This window comes from Saimiri boliviensis, chromosome 7 (genome assembly GCF_048565385.1).
Source record: "Saimiri boliviensis isolate mSaiBol1 chromosome 7, mSaiBol1.pri, whole genome shotgun sequence".
NCBI lineage: Eukaryota > Metazoa > Chordata > Mammalia > Primates > Cebidae > Saimiri > Saimiri boliviensis.
Genome location: NC_133455.1, coordinates 81,760,356 through 81,780,562, shown reverse-complemented (window position 1 = coordinate 81,780,562; position 20,207 = coordinate 81,760,356). Strand labels below are relative to the sequence as shown.

Here is a 20,207-nt window from a genome sequence, read left to right as displayed (position 1 = left end):
TTAGCAGTTAACATTAGAAACATGACAAAGATATCCAATATCTCCAATATTATTCAGCTTTTCAGAAAATTCGTCCAGTATAGAAATGGGAAAGAAGTAGAAAAAGTATTTTTCCTGATTATTATTCAATATCAATATTATATTCAATATTTTCCTGACTGATTATTTAATATCAGCCCAGATTCAGTACTCAGATGACAGTCGAACTGATATTTGTGCATTATTGAATTTTGTGAAATAACAAAGATAATGTGTTTTGTTTTGTTTTTGTTTTTGCTTTTTGAGAGGGGTTCTCCCTCTATGACCCAGGCTGGAATGCAGTGGCGCCATCTTAGCTCACTGCAACCTCCATCTCCCGGCTCAGGTAATTCTCCCACCTCAGTCCCCCCAAGTACCATGTTTCATAAGGGAAATCTTTAAAACTTGAGGATCACCACACCTGAATAATTTTTGTATTTTTTGTAGAGATGGGGTTTTGCCATGTTGCCCATACACATCTGGAACTCTGAGGCTCAAGCAATGAGCCTTCCTCAGACTCCCAGAGGGCTGGGATTACAGGCATTAGTCACAGTGTTTTTTGTTTCTGTTTTTGTTTGCTTTTCTTTGAGACAGGGTCTCGCTCTGCTGTCCAGGCTAGAGTAGAGTGATGCCAACACGACTCACTGCATCCTCTGTCTGCCAAGCTCAAGTGATCCCCCCACCTCACCCACCTGAGTATCTGGGACTACAGGCACAGACCACCATGCCCAGCTCATTTTTAAAATGTTTTGTAGAGATAGGATCTCACTGTGTTGCCCTGGCTGGTCTCGAACTCCTGAACTCAAACAATCCTCCCGCCTTGACCTCCCAATGTGCTGTGATTACAGGCGTGAGCCACCCAGCCCAGCAAATAATGTTTTAAAATACAGATTATATATGTAAATACTTTATCGTCTCATGTAATCTCAACAAATCTATAAAATAAGTACTATTGTACTCATTTTACAGGTTAAGACATTGAGGGTTGGAGAGGTTAAGTTATAGACATAGTTGCTCAATGGCAGAGTAAAGACTTGAACTTGGGTGTGTTTGTGAATAAAATATGTGTTCTCAATGACCTCATTGCACTGCCATTAATGAAATGGAGATGTAAGGTATGTTTGGAAGGCTTAATAAGCATGAGACAAGATGCCTCTTTTGGTCCCCTGAGCTTCATTGCATACAGAAACACACATTTATCCATTTAAAAATGTTTACCAAATACCTACTGTATGCCAGGTATATGATCTGGAAGCCAGTTATTCATCAGTCAATAAATCTAAGTGTCAAAGTGTCTGCCCTCGATGGAACAAACAAGCAGCACAAAACAAATGAATAAGCATATACCATGGAGATGGCAATAAATGCTATGAAAAACATAGAAGGCATTTAAGGAGAATAGAGTGCGTTGGAGAAGTTATGTTCCTAAACAGCAGGGGTTGGAAAGCTTTTTGCCTGTAAAGGGCCAGGGTGCTCTGTTAGAAACTGCAATCAAGGAAGGCTTCTGTGTTAAGGGGACATTTGAGCAGATACCTGAGGCAGGTTAGGGAGCCAAGCTGATATTTAGAAAGAAAGTAGCAAACAGGGGCCAGAGTCAGAGAGGTGGGAAATGGGGTCAGAGAAACAGGAAAGCCCGGTCCATGCGGGGAAATCATGAGTCTACCATGCTTGAACAAAATACCCTTTGGTGCCATTGTCTACGAGACAGCACTGAGCTGACCATTGAGCTCTTGTGTTCTCAGAAGAGGTCTGCACAATAGGACTGCAGACTGGAATCACACAGCCCCGCTGCACTCAACTAGAAAGACGCACTTGGTCCTTGGGAAATGGGAAGCCAGAAGTTTATGATTAACTTTCACATCTGCTAGTAAGCTCTCCCATTATTATTTTTATCAAGCAGGGAAGACTAAACATTTGAAATGATCAATTATCTTAATTATAACTCGGAGCTATGTTCCCTATCATGAAATGCATTCTCACTGTCCTGACTAGGTGATGTGCATGGGATTTGCATGTGGTGTTGCTACCATGATTTTGGTTTAGAACTGCTCTGATTCCCCTCCTTGTGGGTTTCTGTTAAAATTCAACATGGTTAACTCTCAATACCTTGCACACATTGGAGGAAGCATCATTGCGGAGTCTATACAAAAAATTTATTTTAAATTATGTTCAGCTGTTAGATGTCCGTGAAAGCTCGTTGCTAGAACCCAAGTCTGGTCAAAATCAATGTCAAAAGATGCTTTTTGCCAAGAAAGAGTGAGGGATTAGGAAGGTAACCTTTAAAAGGGAAATTTGTTCTGAACTGCAGTTATTACACTAAGAAATTATATTCTTAAACAGCAGTGGCTGGAAAGCATTTTTTCTTTCCTTGAAAGGGTTACATAGGGAATATATTTAAGCTTTGTAGGCCATACATGTTTCTCTCCCAACTGCACAACTTAGCATGCAAGTCATTATAGACAATATGCAAATGAAGAATCATGGCTTGTAAATAAGACTTTATTTGCAGAACAGGTAGCAAACTAGATTTGACCCAAAGGATGCAGCTTTCAGAACTCCTCCTACAGAATTTGGTTACTTATTTCTACAAGTGCTTAAGAAAACAGGTAGACAGAAAAGCAGCAGAGTTTGTTTCTATGAACTCCTATTCATAAATATCCAAAGTAAATGTAGTTGTCGAAAAATCCCAACTGACTAAAATAAGTACCATAGAAATAATAAGTGAGGCTTAGTACAGATTACCTCTATGGTCTTAACATGATGTGAAATATATTGGTGCCTAGACATGGCAGGGACCAGCTGCTTTTGCAATAGGACGTTACAGCTGTCTTATTAAGAGGTGTTTCTGATCAGTCATATTCCTCCTCCCTCCTTTATTGTGTTTGCAAACAATCTGATTAATATTTTCAGTGGTTGCTGTGACACTTCTAAATAGTGCAGAATTTCCTGCCTGGGGCAGGAGAAACTCACCAGCTCTCACTGGGCTCCGGCTGACTGTCTCTCCATTCCTAGTGTGCCAGCCTCCCTTGGGCATTGCACAACCTCCCCACACAGCGTCTGCAGCACAAACAGGGTTCTGTGGCTGGCCCACATTTCCAGGAGCATCCTCCTGGAAAAAGAGGCAGGAGATGGAAACAGGACTGCTTCATATATCTGCCCAACTTACTCACAAATTCTCAGAAAGTCAAGGTCATGTGGTCATGTCTATCCTTTAAGAGACTAACACAAACCTGTCTACATAGAGGTTGCTTTATGAATGCTGATTGAAGGGAGATGCTGAGACACTGCTGACTTTGCCTGTTGGCCACTCAGGGGTCATGTGAGGTCCCAGTACCAGCACCCTTTCCTGTCCCCTCTCTCACTTCCTCACACAACCCCTCACATGCCAGCTGGGGACTAAGCCCAAAGGTGGGAGACTTTAACACATCTTGGAGAATCTCAGAATGGCGCTTTTATGAACATACACAGATAAATTTTATAATTCATTAGCATTAAATCAGACCTAGTGGGTCGCTATTAACTATCATTGATGGTAGAAGAGCCAAAAATCGAAATGGGAGAAATGTGTTCTAGTGAGGTCTTTAAATAGCATGTGCCCCCTGTTCCTCTTCACCAACCATCTTTAAAAAAAAAAAGTATAGTAATAAACTGCTCTTGGAAAAAGGCATTGGTTAATCCATTGTCAACTCAGCATTGCTGCCACTCGACAGCTGGCAACCAGGTTTTGTGAATTTTCTTCCCAGCATGGATCCAGGTTAGAGTTTGCCAATGAGAGAAACTCACTGGAAATTTGGAAAGCAGAAACCATTATGATTTTCCAGAGGTGGATGCAGACAGATGTGGAAGCAGAAGGGAGATTCTCAGTGGCTCCCAGAGAACTCTAAGAACCACCTGCTCAGCCTCAGCAGAATGAGGAAATTGATGAAGCGTCTCTAAGATGCTTGAGAATTGCAACCATTTCTACAAGCTTTTGAGAGCGTCCTGCTCCGGTGTCCTGGCTAAGATCACCATCATCATCAACCCTGGTCTCCAGCAAGTAGCTGCCCTTATCTCTGCATCCTCAGCTCTTCCATGAAAACTCTCAATTCTACGCTACACGCTTTATGTCTGGAATATGTAGGGAGTGGCTTCTGTGTTTAGGACTACATCCTGCATCTCGTGGGTCAAGAAGGATAGATTCACACACACTAAATAAACATCACCTCAGCATTGACGTTCGTTTTGGAAATCAGTAGGTATTGAGGAGACTACCCATTCGTGGAATTAAGTACTCTTTTCCACTGAACTTGAGGTGCTATTAATTACGAAACAGAAATAACTAATAAGAAAGGAAAGATATTCTCCAAATGGGTAGTCTAATAGGAAGTCCTATATAAAGCTGGGATACCAAGCAGCTATTCTTCAGTGCAAATTTAAATGAGAAATGAACACAACTTACAAAAAAGGACAGCAAGAAAACTTGTTTGTATGTCTGAACATTGCTGATGGGGGAAAGGGCAAATCTCCCTGGAGAATTTGAACTACTAGCTGTTTATGCAGCTTTGTTGCTGGCATTTACACGCCAGTGTAACTCCTAAACCCATAACCAGAAAACTTAAAGTAGTGTCCTTGATGACTCGCCAAAGCAAGGCAAACGGTCTCTAGAAGACCTCACCTTCAGTCCAGGTGGACAGGAATTGTACCAACATCAACTGGAAGATGTGCCTCATGCGCCTCAGAATGTGTTGGCAAACAACAGCATATTAGCAATGTTCTGGGGAATTCCCAGTAAAAAAGAAGTTAAGAGCACTCCCTTCAGATTTGTGATACAGAGCCGCAGTTTCCAGCACCGAGTTCCAATATCTTTGCTTACCCTACAATATGCACCACCATTCCCCAGACCTGCTGGCCCCATGGTTGTCACCCTCTATATTCCAACATCTTTCAGCTGCTTCTGATTCTCAGGACTCACTGCACCACCCCACATTTCTGAGTTTTAACAGTGTCATTCTGTCCAGATGACTGCCCCTGCTTCCCCAGACTGGTTAACCTACGCATTAACTTTCCATACCCCAGTGAGCTCTGGCTCACCTTATGGTACTTACCATACCCAGGTAAGCTTTGGCTCCTGGGCGAAGCTTTCCCTGACAGTCTAGTTCATGTGACCCTTCTCCATGCTTCCACAGTACCCTGTAACAGCCAACAAGCTGATAGTATTTACTGTTTGCCAAGTGCTGATCTAAGCACATGACCTCTTTTATCTCAATCCTTACAACAACCCTGAGAAGGTACAGAGGCAAAATCGGAGGCCAGAACGGTTCAACAGCTTGTTCAAGTCAGACAGCCAGCAAGTAGGGAGGATTCAGGATTCAGGATTCTGGGCAAATGCACTCTGGAGCCATGTTCTCATCTCTGCTTTATTCTGAACAGTTCAATGATGCTTTTCATCAAATTATTGGCTCATCTAAGATAAATAATGATAACAGCTGCTACAATATACTGAGAACGTACAATGTGTCAGGCACTATTTTATGCTCTTGAATAACTCATTTAATCCTCACAAAAATCCTATGGGGTAGAGAGTATCATTGTCTCCATGTTACCAACGAGGCTCTAAGCCCACCCCTTTACTCTACCCCTCTGACTCACCGGGCTGACTCCTGTAGGTCCCCAGAGACACTCTCTTGGCACCAATTTTTGGTGGCATTTCCTGTGGCCCAGCAGCTGAGGTTGGTGGTTCTCCTGTCAGATTCGTCACAGTGCCATATCTGACACTCTGATTTAATTAATGATTGTTTTCACTTACCTGCCTTCCTAGGCTGAGCCATGTCTTATTTATTTTTGTGCTTCTAGAACTTAGCACAGTATATAATGCATAATTAACAGTCAATACTTATCTACCTGAACTGAAGAACACGTGCAGGAAGGGATGCCTGCTACCTGATGCTTTCTTACAACCAGTCTTGAATGCTCTATCATTATGTGGAGAATGTAGGCTTTGGAGTGGCCAGGTTTGAATTTAATGTTGCCATTTGGTGGCTGTGTGACCTCTAGCACACTCCTCAACCTCTGAGGGAGTCTGGTTTCTTCATCAGTAAAGTAGTGGCCATCATCATCATAAAGTGCCTCATATAGTGATTGACATACAGTATGTGCTTTGTAAATGAAATTTCTCTTCTCCCTTTTTTGAGGGTCTTGAGCATTCAGTTCAAGTGAGCAAAATGCATCGTCTGTGGATGCCAGGCACAGTGTTGAGCCTGTTAGAATGAATAGGACACGGTCCTTGCCCACAACAAGATGACAATTTAGTGAGAGAGGATTTTAAAAAATCAACTATTTAATTCACATGAGACAGTGTTATTAGGATGCACGGGATGGCCTAAATCAAGCTGCCTGCATGACTCACCAAAGGTTGCAAAGGGTAGACTCCCAAAGAACATCTTAGAGACCCAGTAGTGCAGAAGATGGGAGGAAGTTTGTGAGCAAATACATAAGAGCATGAGAAGAGACCTGTGAGAAGTGATGTGATCAGAGGTTAAACTCACACATCTTCATATCCCAGAGCTCAACGCAGTGCCTGGCACATGATGGGAAGGAAGGAAGCAATGAAGGAAGGAAGGGAAGGCAGAGGGTGGAAGGGAAGGGAGGGAAATAAGGAGCCAGCAAGGGAGGGAGAAGTCTATGTAACATTTTAATTGTTTATTCTGGCTGGTTTATGGGAAAACAGAGCTTGTTGGTTAGTAATAAAGCATCTGAGTAAAGAAAAAGAAACAAAAGGAAAGGAAGGAAGGAAAAAAGAAGAAGGAAGAGATGGAGGGAGAGAGGCAGCAGGAACTCTTTGGGGAAGATTTAACACTTTTGAGGGGTTATACTTGCTCCATATTCTCAATCCTATTTCCACTTTTTATTCGCCAGACACCAATGTGCCTATCAAAAACAGAGAGACAGCTTATTGCCACACCAGAGTATCAGAGACCAGTGTGCAGTTTTTTCCTCTCCAGGTGAAAAAGAGGCCTGATTCCTAGCACTTGCCAATTCCTACAGTGTAAAAACTCACCATAGCCAATTTCAAGCCGCCAATATGATGCCCCTGACCACAGAGTTGGGAAGAGATGCCACAGTCAGCTCTCGGGAGCTGATTGGTATAAACTGGCCCCAGCACACCATTGCCTCTGTGGGCTTTTGAGAAATGTAGAAGACCTGCAGGGATTAGGAACCCATAGCTACTGCAGTACTGAACAGTAGGTGAAGGGAGGTCAAATCCCGGAGGTCCTGGGCCAGCTCTTTGCAAGAAGCCACGTCTCCAAGCCCCCTAAGAGGTCACCTGGTTCACAAACCCAGCATTGTGGGACATGGCTTGGGCACAAGCCACAGTGAAGATCTGATAAAGACCTGCATATTCATTAAGGCTGAACTGCACTTTGGGTGAGACCTAAAGTCCAAGGCTACAACCCCCTCCCAATGGCCTGGAAAGCTGAGAAGCAGCTGTGTTCTTTTTGCTTTGGCAGCAGAGTTATGCCTGGAGCTGCAAACACAGGGGACCCCTTGAGCATGTGCTGAAGGAATTAAGGCAGGTGGCCAAGTCTCTAGCAGGGGAGGAGTAAGCAGAAAGAGTAGGTGATCAGTTACACTTATCTGAAATACTCACAGGCATCCAGGGGAAAGAGAAACATTAAAACAATATGGAGGGTATAAATGGGAGTGAATGAGGGGTTCAGTGATTAGAGGGAGGTTTAGGTTGAGTATTAGAGATGGTTCAATTACACAGGTTCTTGAATTTTGCCCTGTCTTCTTCCTTTTTCTTAGCAGCTGGGAGAAAATGGTGGGTACAGAGTAGAAGTAAAACGAAGAATGTCTTTCTAGTAAAACAAATAAGAGATTGTGGGTCCTATGCGGAACTGAAACTCCTTCCCTTCACAAGGTAAATGTGAGGTTACCGGACCACATCCAACGCCTTTCTGCTTTTTCTTCCCTTGATATGGTCAGGGGTTTCAGGCAGATTCTGAACACACTGAGGGATATGTCCACACAAAAACTTGTATATAACGTTGATAGCAGGATTACCATAAGGCCCAAAAGGCAGACAACCCAAATGTCCATCACATGATAAATGGATCAATAAAATATGGTATATCCCTACATTAGAATATTCAGCTGTAAGAAATGGCTGAAGTAATAATACCTGCTCTGATGTGAAAGAACTTGAAAACATTCTGAGTGAAAGACACAGTCACAAAGCACCACGTGTTGCATGATTCTCTTCCTGTGAAATGTCCAGAACAGGAAACTCCATGAGGCAGAGAGTAGATTAATGGTTGTCTACGGCTGAGGGCAGGGTGGGGGATAGGGAGTGACAGCTAAAGGCCATTGAGTTTCTCTTGGAGATGATGGAATTGTTCTAAAATTGACTGTTGTAATGTTTGCATAGCCTATGAATAATCAAAAAAAACATAAACTGTACACTTTGAGTGAATTGCCTGGTATGTGAATATATCTTAACAGCACTGTTTTTAAAATGCTAAGGAATGCCAGTCAAAGGACAACTGACCCTTGGCTCAAGCTCTGTCCTATTTGCCCCAACCAGAGAATGGTCCTGGGAATGGTGTTCAGAGATAACACATTCACAACATAACATACACTAAATGATGGGTGTAGGGCCACTTGGAATACTAAAACAAAACTTTCCAAACATTAAAACCAAGCAGAACAGAACTCACTCTGAAAAGCAAGATAACAGGTAAACAGAGGTGTATAGCCACTATCCCTCCAGTTGCCCAGTCTAGACACCCAGGATTTCTTAAAGTAAAGCAATCTCTCTCCCTCTAGATAGACTAGATAGATAGATAGATATGTTTAAACACCATCTGTATGCTGTTCTGAAATATATACCTTAGGGCTGGCTTTTTCTCTCAAACTGCATATAAATGATACATATTTTCATGTATGTGCCTGCCTTTTCAACACTCCCACTCAGATTACTATTAAGTGGGCATCTCAAACTCAAACTGAACACCTACAAAACCCAACTCTTCATGCTCACTTGCCCCCACTATGCTGCTCCACCGTCCCATCTCAGGAAATGGTAAGCCCATCCTTTCAGTCACGTAAGCCAAAAATTTTTTGAATCATCCTTGGTGCCTCTCTTGTCATCACAACTCATGTCTGATCTGTGAACAATGCTGTTGGATTTCCATCTTATCATTGCTTATCACTGCCACTGCTGCTGCCACCCTGGTGTCCTGTCTCTTTCCTGGATTATCATAGCAGCCTTCCCACTGGTCCCCTGCCTTCTGCAGGAAGTAAGTCTTGGAATTTTTTCTCCTACTATGTCTCCTTTACTTTTCTAAAACTGCCATGCCAAATTTCTGTTTCTCCACTATCCTTTTATTTTCTTTCCTGTTTGCAATGCTCCGTCCCTTTTCAAAAAATAATGATTAAGAATAGTTATTAAGAATAGTTTTTGAAAATGGCAAGAATGCATCTAATTCCATTAAAGTTCAATGAAAAAAAGGCTCAAAGATACCTAAAATGTATATAGAACTTTCACATGTATTAAAGAGAAACTCTTGACGCTGTACTTGTCACCAAGCATTATGTTGATTGAGGTGACAAATTTCATCTATTGCCTGAGGAATGAATCAGGTTTTGGCAAGCCCCTCCTAGACTGTGAAAAATAGGGACTGCTCCCCTGAGGAAGGGTGTGCTCAGGCAATGTCTGGAGGGGAGGTGGGGATCAGGATTCAGACATCCCCCATGACTGCTGTCTGGCATCAGAGATGAGGTTACTTGGAGCCATTCTCTGAGAAGGACCATCCACCCCACGCCCTAGGACATTAGGGTCTGCAGCGGCACAGAATGAAAACAGAGAGAATAAATGCAAAAGAAGCATGGGCTCTGCTCACACATCTCCGTGGCAGAGCTGGGGCTCCCTTAGAAACATTCTGATCATGGCTCCAGCCACCGTGGGACTTTGAGACTCACCATCTCATCTGCCCAATACTATCAAAAGTACCCACAGTGAGAAGGCACAAGGAAGTGGCAGCTGATCCAGAAGAACAGAGACTGCTGGTCATGGTAGCCAAGGGACCAGTCACGGGAAGAGAAAGGACAGGAACCATTAATACCTGTTGAAGCCCTAAGCATCGAAAATGATACAGAGCTCTCTCCTCTACACAGAATTAATGCTAAACTATAAAAAAAGTCTAAACACCTCCGAGAAGTTCTGATTTTTTCCCCTATAATATGAAATAATTTGAAACGAAAAAATACATAGCCTCCAACTTGGTAGTACCTAAACATCCACACATTTGGTCACCCTTTAGAATGATATAGCACCTCAAGGCAGAGCAGCCTTTCCTCATGTAGCAACTTGCCTGGACATTTATTCAGATCAAGCTATCCTTTACTGACTGCCAGTTACATGCCCAATGCCACATTCAGCAATTTTGCAGACCTCATTTTCTAATCCTAACAACAATACAGTTTTATGATGACTGGGAAGACAAATTTTATCCATTCCATTCAAATGACAATGTATCCGAGGGTTTGGTAATACCCACCCAGACCATGGACGATACTTTCCGTATGAGAAAACCAAGTGCACTGGTTTGGGTCTACCAAGCAGCATATGCTCAAGATGACATTAGACGTGCAAAAGAAAATCTGTTAAATAGATACTATCCTGATTCATTGGGGAAAAGGTCAGGAGTAAACAAAGAGATCCTCCAGACCTGGTGCATGTCTGACCCCTCTGAGGGAGGTGGGGAAGGAAGACAGTCCCACTAGGAAGAGCGAGCCTGTGGCTGCACAGCATGTCCAAGAAAGGTGCAGCGAGGCTTAGGAGAGTCCTCTTGTGTGTATCTAGAATGGGCCTGCCTCACTCTCACATTGTGCTGGGTCACTGACTGGGAGGAGCCTTAGGGAAGGTTGGCTGGGATGACACAGAAGAGCAGCACCCATGGGATAGAGAAGACCAGTGATGCCCCCTAAGCCGTGTGTTTCCATGGCCGCCATGTCAAGGCATTAGAAAACTGAAATGATTTTTTCTATTCACCCTGCTTTTCTTGGTGCTAAAACTATTATTCCGATCTAGGTTATTTGGACACATATTCCATATTTTTCTCATTATGCTAAACAGATGCCTTATTTGCGATGGTGTGAAATTGCGGAATTTTAGCTTCTTGGAGTTTATCTATTAGATGTTTAGCTTTTCTGAAAGGCTTCCTTCTCATGTGTTGTGGTCTGCTTGCTTATAAGTTGGGGAGTTTTGACAACTCCCAGGCTGTCCAGTACAGATTTTATTCAGGTTTCTGGGTATGAGCTTGAGCCAAAAGAAAACATGACACCTTGGAAAAGTAACTAGGACCCTTTGTGTTTCAGGCACCTGTGAAATAGAACTTGCATTCTTGTTGGAGATACAGTATCATGCCCTATAAAACATCTTTTTTAGAGGCTGATAGCATAAGACAATAAACAGAAGCATCAGTTTCTGGCTGTAGCAAAGATGTACTTTTCTGCCTGATTTGCCCCCTTCCCCCTCTCTCCCTGCCAGGGAGGAGGTTGTGCTGTCAATAACAGCAAAAGAAAATCCGTTAAACAGATACTATCCTCTAAGGAATGCATCCATTTCATGAATATTTCTTGAGTACCTTCTATGCCCCAGAAACTGGAAATGCAGTGGTAAACGTGGGGATGGACAAGGTCCTGTTCTCACAAAGCTTTTCTTAGTGTAGGAGGAGAATGTCAACAAACCACATACAAATAATACTGAATAAGCAGTACCTGCTGTAAAGAATACGAAGTAGTACAAGGAGCTCAAGAGTGATGGGGGTAGAGGCTGGTGCTCAAATAACATGGTCAGAGAAGGATTCTGATGCAGGGAGGAGCCTCCTGGGCAGAGGGGACCCAGGAGAGAAAGGGCAGTGCCCCAGAGGCAGAAACAAGCATGCTGCATTTGATGCAAGGGAGAGAAAGTCTGCAGGGCTACAGCCTAAAGAGTGCACACAGGGTGCCATGAATCAGCGAGTTAGGAGGGGCCTGCTCACACAGGACCTTGTAAACCAAGGTAAAGGTCAGATTTTATTTTATGTGCGCCCGAAAGCCACTGGAGAGTTTTAAGAAGAGTAGTGCTAAGAGTTGATTTACTGCTGTCAGGAGGTTGCCTTCTGGGAGGCAGGAATAGGATTAGAAAAGCTGTTTGGAAGGGACTGCAATGGCTCAGGGGAGGTGATGGTGGCAGTGGAGACAGCGGTGAGATGTGAGTAGATGAGATTACATTTTGGAAGTCCTTGGCCTGCTCCTGCAGAAGCCTGTAGAGATCCAACCTTACCTATGCAGGATAGGGACTGAGGTAATGGTCTCTTGCTTCTGACCACATAGGATGTCATGTGGGAAGCCTGCAAAATGCAGCCTGAACCCAGGGGGAAGCAGAGGATCTTCACCAAAATGAGAGAAGAGCCCACCTGGACTCCACATGGTTAAAAGGAAATCTGATCCAAAAACAAAAACCTATTCAACTCAACCTCTTTATCTTTCTAATGAGTAAGACTTCCTCTATCAATAAAAGTATTGACTGTTTGCTATTTAAATTGAAAAATATTTTTATCCCTTTTGTTGTTACCTTTTAGTTCTATTTATATATATATATATATACATATATATATATATACATATATATATATATTTAACTTACTAAAGGATTTTATTTTTCTATAATAAGCTCTGCTAGTCTTAGCCTTTATATATAGTTTCCACCTTTGGTTTTATATATAAGAAGCATTTGACATCCAATATTGTAAGTTACTGATCTATATTTCTTTTTATTTTTTAGCTGGAATCCATTCTATTTGTCAGCGTGAGATGCAATAACAACCTCATTTTATTTCATTTTTCCAAACTACCAACTTCCCCAGGACCATTTGTTTTAGCCTTTCCTTTAATAATTTGAAGGATATCTTTATCACACGCTAAATATTTTGTAAACTTGAGCACGGTATATTGTATTATCATAATCTTGTAAAATATTCCAGAGGCCTTCTCTGTGGTAGTTCTCCTGCAAGAGGATAAAACATATCCTGTGGAAATCAGGTGTGGCCATGTAGCTTGTGTTCATCAATGGAATTCAAGCAGGAAGAACATACATCACTTATGACCAGAAGCATTAAAAGCCAGTGAGTGGTTTTTTATGCTTCTTTTTCCTCTGTAACAACGCCAGGAATGCTTCCAATAGATGCTGATCCATCAGCCTAGGCCCCAGCATGAAGGCAACATGGAAGTGAGTTCAGCTGACCCATGACAGATACATAGCTTGGACAAAATATAGACCTTTGTTCTAGCAAACTGCTGAGATTCAAGGGACTTTGTTTTCGCAGCATAACCTAGTCTGTCCTGACTAGGATGTTTTTCTGGCCTCTGTCTGATATCTGTTCTTATTCTAGAAACACAGAGATGATTCTTAAATAGCTAGACCGTACCCATCTAAGACTAAAATATGCATAAGCCCTAATCAGAAAGTCTTTGGAAAACAAACCAAAAAATAAATATACTCAAATCATTTTTTGAAAGGGTATCCACGTTTGCTATTTTCTTCCTATATTCAGCCTTCCAGAATGCAGAGTGTCAACCTGTAGAAATTGAAAAGGAAGGATGTACTTGGGAGGAAGTGGCATTAAAACTGTCTTGAAAACATTCCGTTTAAGGGCTTTAGTGTTATCTTTTTTCCACTAAGACAAGAGTCCTAGTAACAGAATGGCTTTTCGGCTGTTGCCTTCATCACCATTGCACCTATGCCCTTCTCTCTGCCCTTTCCTTGGTTTGGGCCTGACTCAAAGCTCCATGTCAAGTGACAACATTTGGTCACCAGAAGTGGTGTGAAGTGAAGAATGAAATTTACCTAGGGAAATGCTGAAAGGTAGTGAAGCAGGAAACCAGTAAAAAATGTGCCACAATCCCATTTCTTTCACCTGTCAATGCTGTTTGTTCCACATGCATGCGAGCATGCCAGGGCAGCCTGCTGCACCAATCCTCTGTAAGGCCCTGAAAGCTCTCAAAGGTGGCATTGTGATTAAAATGCCACTGGGTCAGAAATGATTAAATGCAAAAGCCAGGGGGGATTTTCAGAGGAAGCATCTTCTAAATTCTTTGCCTCCATCTGGAGGTGAGTTGTCCAGTCCCCAAAGGGCAGAGTATGAACTCCTGCACGAACAACTTTGAGAGATACCACTGAAGCCCTGGAGAAGGTCCAGAGTTGCATCTTCCCAACTTTGAAACCATCTTCATGGTCTTCCACTTAGCCAGTAATGAGAACTGATGGAGTCTCATTAGAATCATATTTGTATAGCACAAGACCTAATTCTGCTCCTCTGCCCAAATTTTGACCCTGAGCAGCAGCCAACATTTGACTCGCTCTTGAGCTTGGAAGCCATAGCCAACTGTACTGTTTCCAACAGCATTTCAACTCCAACTCCCCTCCACAACCACCTCCACAGCTCGATTCGCAGACATATAAATCAGAGTTGGCTTATTTTGCAGGGGGGGATAGAGAACTGGACGTCGCCCAGAGAAGTTACACCCAGAACAATTAGTCATCAGCAACACACATTCCATACAGCACATCAAAGAAGCAAGAACCTCCAAAGTCCAGTGCAGCTAAGAACAGAAGCAGCTGGAAAAATAGAAGAAGTTGGTAAGGAGTCTATCACAAGGCCAGACTTTGAAGAGTGAAATGAAGAAATTGAAAACTCTCCGAGGCTGTAATTGGAAGCCCTACTGTGAAAAAAGGTCACTCAAACATGGCATTGGATACAAGAAGAGAGCACCAGTGAATCAGATGAATGAAAGCAGAAAAGGAGACAAGCTGGACCAAATCAGAAATCCTGCCTCACCTCCTTAATGGGAAGAAACCCACTGCACATGGCAGAAGTTACTCATTACCGTCACACTGAAGGTACTCGTTAGTAAACTCAATATGGTTCTCGCTCCATAGCTTAGGTGCAATCATTCTGATCTGAGGAAAATATTTTCTCTACATAAATTCTCAAAGGAAGGCATCCTTTCAGGATTTTTTCCAGACAGGTATCTCAATTAGGTAGACCCCACTGCCAAGTGAAGGCAGAATTCAGCTGCCCAGACTGGACAGCCCAGATCAGTAGCAGTGCTTACAGAATTGCACCATACCAAGGCTTAGGCCTGTCTGCACGTGCTACAAGTTACACTTCACACCTATTACCTCCTTTCTTCCTCAGAATGCCTCTGTAAGGCAAGTAGGGTAGATATTTTACAGATAAGGAAAGTGAGGCACAGTAAAGCTGGAGTTACAAAGCTGGCAGATGGCAATGCTTTATCATGGAAACTGACTCTCAGGCTTTTCTTCCAGCCCCTGCTGCCCAGATGGAAAACGTTTCCAGAAAGTACTGTGAATACTCATTGCTCAAGCCCACAAAGAAAGATCTGTCTTAAACAATTTGCAGGATAGCTTCCCAGATTCTCTGGCATCTACCCTGAGTCCAGAGGTGGTCCCTCAGCAGTCAAATCTAAATTGTGAGATCTTACTGCACCCTTGCCATGGCTGATGGATCACCTGACCATGGGGTGGTCATCTGCCCCAATTTAAGCCATTCGGAACATATCACAAATAAAACAAATACTGAGAAACAGAGAGTCATTGGGCTTGGTTCTGTAGGGGCAATTCTCAAGCAATTTTCTTGAATGCTAATGAGATACTCCAGTATCCAATCAATATTTTTAAATTAAAGTTATTTTTTTTTATTTATTTTTGCATAACTACTCACTTTCTGCTACTTGCAACCAAATAACTTAACTAATACAACCCAAGTTTCCCAGTCAATCCCACTCTGGGTCTTGAACTTGCCTTTTCACATAATACTTCTTGCCTTGCTTTTATCCAAATACAGTTCTGTTTTCATTGATCATTTGCTCTCCTGCTTTCTTTCCTCAGTTAACAATGGCAAAGTTGCAGCACTTTAACCTTGATCACATTTTCCTTGGACTCACCAGCTATTGACCTTTTCAGATGACCATGCAACAATTAGATGCTGGAGAGAAAAACCACACTTGGGTACTTAAGAGGGATGAATGGACTGGCCTAAAGCCAAAGCGATGGTGAAATTGCTATTAAATTAATAAACTTCTCAAGTTGCTGCAGTTCCTCTGAGCACTAAGAAGACACTAAAAGTCTGTCTCAGGCCCACCAGAACCAACTAATTGACTGATACTGCAGGTCAGGCCAGTTCAGTCTCCTTAAATCACCTCCCTTCTGACTAGAGCTTGAATTCATATAATACCAGATCAGCAGGCTGGTAGGTAAAATAACACCCAGAAGAAGAGTATTATGGGATCTAAGCTTCAAGTAGAACTACATAATACAAAATAAAATTTCTCACTGTGAACCTTAATGCTGCCTTTGCTTGAACTGGGAGAGAAAAGGAAGACCCTTTGGGCTGTTCTTCCACTTGATAAGACTGAGAGCAATGGCTATAAATTAGAAAAAAAAAAAAATCGTGCTGGGAGGCAGCATTTGCATTGCCCTGGATCCTCTCAGTAGCTTTACTGGCTGCTCAGCAGGATTTTATGGGAAAGGCAGAACTGTCATGAACCCTGGTGAAGGCAAATGATTTGCACAAGTGTCTAAAACACTTCATGAACAACCTTCTCATCTCCAGGTAATACCAAGCATGGATAACCAGCAGTGTATTTTACGAGCCTCTAGTGTTTACATCAGCATGGCTAAAGGTGCTCTTAATTGCTTTTCTAGTAAGATGCATTAAATTAACTTTACCAAAAAATACTGCTTATTTAGTTCAATGAAGGAAAATTAAATTTAGATTTAGAGTCAAGTTACAGATGCAAAGTAAGCACTAAAACCTTATATTTTTACCATAACATATGGCCAAAGCAAAATGCAAATGTCTTTGTAACTCCTGATTCCAATATAAGTACCATTGTGTCTGATACCAACACACTTTTTAACTTTTTCAGTATGATGTTTGTGGGGAGTGGGGAAGATGCAAGAGTGAAGGACATAGAGTGGATATTGACTCTCAATCTTTAGTTGCCTCAGACAGGTCATCTATCCCATTTAGAACAAGCCAATATCAAAGCCAAGCAAAGCCAAAGCCAAGGATAAGGATGGATCTTATCCTTACCCTTATATATTTTGAGTCAGATATATTTAGATGCCCAGAAAGAACGCTGGGCTGGGAGTCCTAAGACTCAGGTCCCTCAGGCTTAGCCAAACACTATTTCCTATGTAAGCCTAGAAAATAAAGGATTCCAAGGTTAAGGAATCTCTAGATTTCTTTCCAAGTCTATATAATGCTTATGAAAGACAATTTCCTTTTTTATTCTTATTATCATAAAATTTAGGTTTTAATGGCCACAAGTTCTATGCAAACTCTGAACATGATGTACTCTTATTTACCTAGAATCTAAACACCCAGAAAATTCAAATAATCAGACTAGTTTTTGTTAAACTATATAATGTTCATAATATGGGCACCATGGTGTTGTACAAATCCTAAATTACATTCAGAATCATAAAGAAGATTAATTTCTGTTCAATTTGGTTTTATGAAGTATGCTGTATCTTAATTCCATTCCAGAGACATCTCAGGAAATGAGAAACAAGTCTGAGTCGCTGAGAAAAGACTAAACATCCTCCATTGTTCCACCAGAGTCTTTAAACTTCGATAATGAGGCTGTGGTTTGCATTGATTCCTTTTTCCTTGCAAGTAAATCTTCTTTCATTTGCACTTGTCTCATTTCCATCAGGCATCCAGAAAAGGCAAACTGATTTTTTTTTTTTTTACTAAAATCAGAATCCTGCCAGACCAGTTAACATAAAGAAAAGAGTCACAGACAGCTTTGGATCTTGAAAGGACTGACCAACTTGGGTGAAAAGTCCAAAATCATATTACAGAAAACATCTTTTGTTTTCTAATAGAGAGCTGAGTGCAACCAAGAGATGCTTGTCTCTTCCTAGAGAGAACACAGTTGTTCTAATGATGTTTCGTGTGCATGTCCTGGGGGGTAAGACACTGTCCCACCTTCAAAGCCATGCGGTCCCTCTGGGAAAACAGGCAAGTCCACACCTGGCAAGGCTCTGGCTCACCTTCCCAGAGAGAAGAGACCTCACAGGCTGGACAGGGCTGAGGTAGGGGCAGCGCCCAGAGTAGGAGCCTTCTAAGCACCATTTGCTTCAGGAGAAAATTTCAGACGATGTTTACTTTTTTTCATTATTTTTCTTTCTTAAAGCATTTTATAATAGTGACTAAGACCATCAGACTCCAGAGTCAGACAGCCTGAGTTTAAATTCTGGCTTAGCCACACATAATAGCTAAAGTTACTTAACCACTCTGTGCCTCACTTTCCCCAATGTAAATGGAGATAATAATAGTACCTGTGTATTAGTCCATTCTCATGCTGCTAATGAAGACATTCCTGAGTTGGAAATTTATAAAGGAAAGAGGTTTAACAGACTCAGAGTTCCACATGGCTGGGGAGGTCTCACAATCATGATGTAAGGCAAAGGAAGAGCAGTCATGTCTTACATGGCGGCAGGCAAGAAAGCTTGTGGAAGAGAAGTCCTCTTTATCAAACCATCAGATCTTGTGAGACTTACTCATTATCACAAGAACGGCATGGAAAAAACCCACCATGCTTCAATTACCTCCCACCAGGTCCCACCCATGACACATGGGGATTTTGAGAGCTGTAATTCAAGATGAGATTTGAGCGGGGCCCAGCCAAACTATATCAACCTGTTTTCTAAGGTTGATAAAAAGACGAAACTGCTTAGACCAATGCCTGGCACATACTAAAGGCTGCTTACAGATTCTTATTCATCTTCAGTATTTTAGGTTTTAATGTTAAGTTTGGATGACTTCAAAGCTCTTGCACATGGCAAAGAATGTAAAGTGAATGGGCAGGGTCTCTGAAGAATCAGCTTGTTTCCAAGCAACCTGGTCTCAACTTACCCTACCCACCTCTCTGCTCCCAGCTCTCCCAAGTGGACCTCCCCACAGCCTGCCCCTCTTCTCCTGCCCTTCTTTATATCCTCAGCCCCACATTCTTTCAGGGTTGTGGCCAACTTCTACCTACCCATCACAGACTTCCCTGATCTCGCCAGGCTGTGTTGCCCACTCTTTGGGGTGCTCCTGAGAGGCACTTTACCCCCTCAGGACACTTTTTACATATGACTTAGTATTATAGTCAGTACTTTAGTACTTAATGGATTATAGATTCCTTGAAGGCAAGGCTGTGTCTCACTCCTTTTGGTAATTCCCACACTTCTGAGTACAATGACCTTCACATGGTCAGTCCCAAACTTGTTTCCCAAATGAATGTATACATTTAAAAAAATTGCAAAAATAGTGAATTGGAAGGGTGGGTTTTGGAATCAGACTGACTTTAATTCTGGCTCTGTCTATTTTTGCCATGGAACCTTGGGAAGTAATTTAGTTTCTTGTCCCTTCATTGGTAAAGTGGAGATAACCATATGTATTAGTCCATTTTCACACTGCTCTAAAGGACTGCCCAAGACTGGGTAATTTATAAAGGAAGAAGGTTTAATTGACTCACAGTTCCACATGGCTAGGGAGGCCTCAGGAAACTTACAATCATGGAGGAAGGTGAAGGGGAAGAGGGAATAGGGAGAGAGGGAATAGGGAACTGCCAAACGCTTTTTTACCATCAGGTCTCCTGATAACCCACTCACGATCACAGAAACAGCATGGGGGAAACTGCCCACATGAGCCAATCACCTCTCGCCAGGTCCTTCCCTCGACATGTGGGGATTACAAGGCTACATGAGATTTGAGTGGAGACACATGGAGACTCAGAGCCGAGCCATATCATAGTAGTACCTCAGTTTTAGGGTTGCTGTAGGAATAAATGAGATGATGTATGTAAAGGACCTGAAAAAGCACCTGGCATTTAGTAAGAGTTCAGTAACTGTAAACCTTAGCTGATGCTGTTGTCTCATTACCTTCCACATTATGATTAGTCTGGGACAATTTTGTTTATAGGGATGTGTCCCTCCACCTGCCAATGATCCCTAAAAAGAAAGATGTATTTAAGGCTGAACAGACTTTAAGGGTAAAAATTATAACCCTGAGTTAATAAAAATTATAAATATACTTAGCATACTCTGCTTAAGAATTCAAGGAGGTAAGTTTGATATTTCAGAAACCAAA

The 20,207-nt window shown here is 42.1% G+C and overlaps 1 long non-coding RNA gene across 2 annotated transcripts in view; it reads right to left on the bottom strand.

The window, feature by feature from the left end:
- LOC141585004 (uncharacterized) overlaps nucleotides 1-20,207 on the bottom strand; it is a 227,767-nt gene that overhangs the window by 1,091 nt on the left and 206,469 nt on the right. For both annotated transcript variants that reach the window (XR_012518286.1, XR_012518287.1), the window contains exon 6: nucleotides 2,989-3,127. This is a non-coding gene — a long non-coding RNA (uncharacterized LOC141585004). The remainder of the gene's footprint in view (nucleotides 1-2,988; nucleotides 3,128-20,207) is intronic.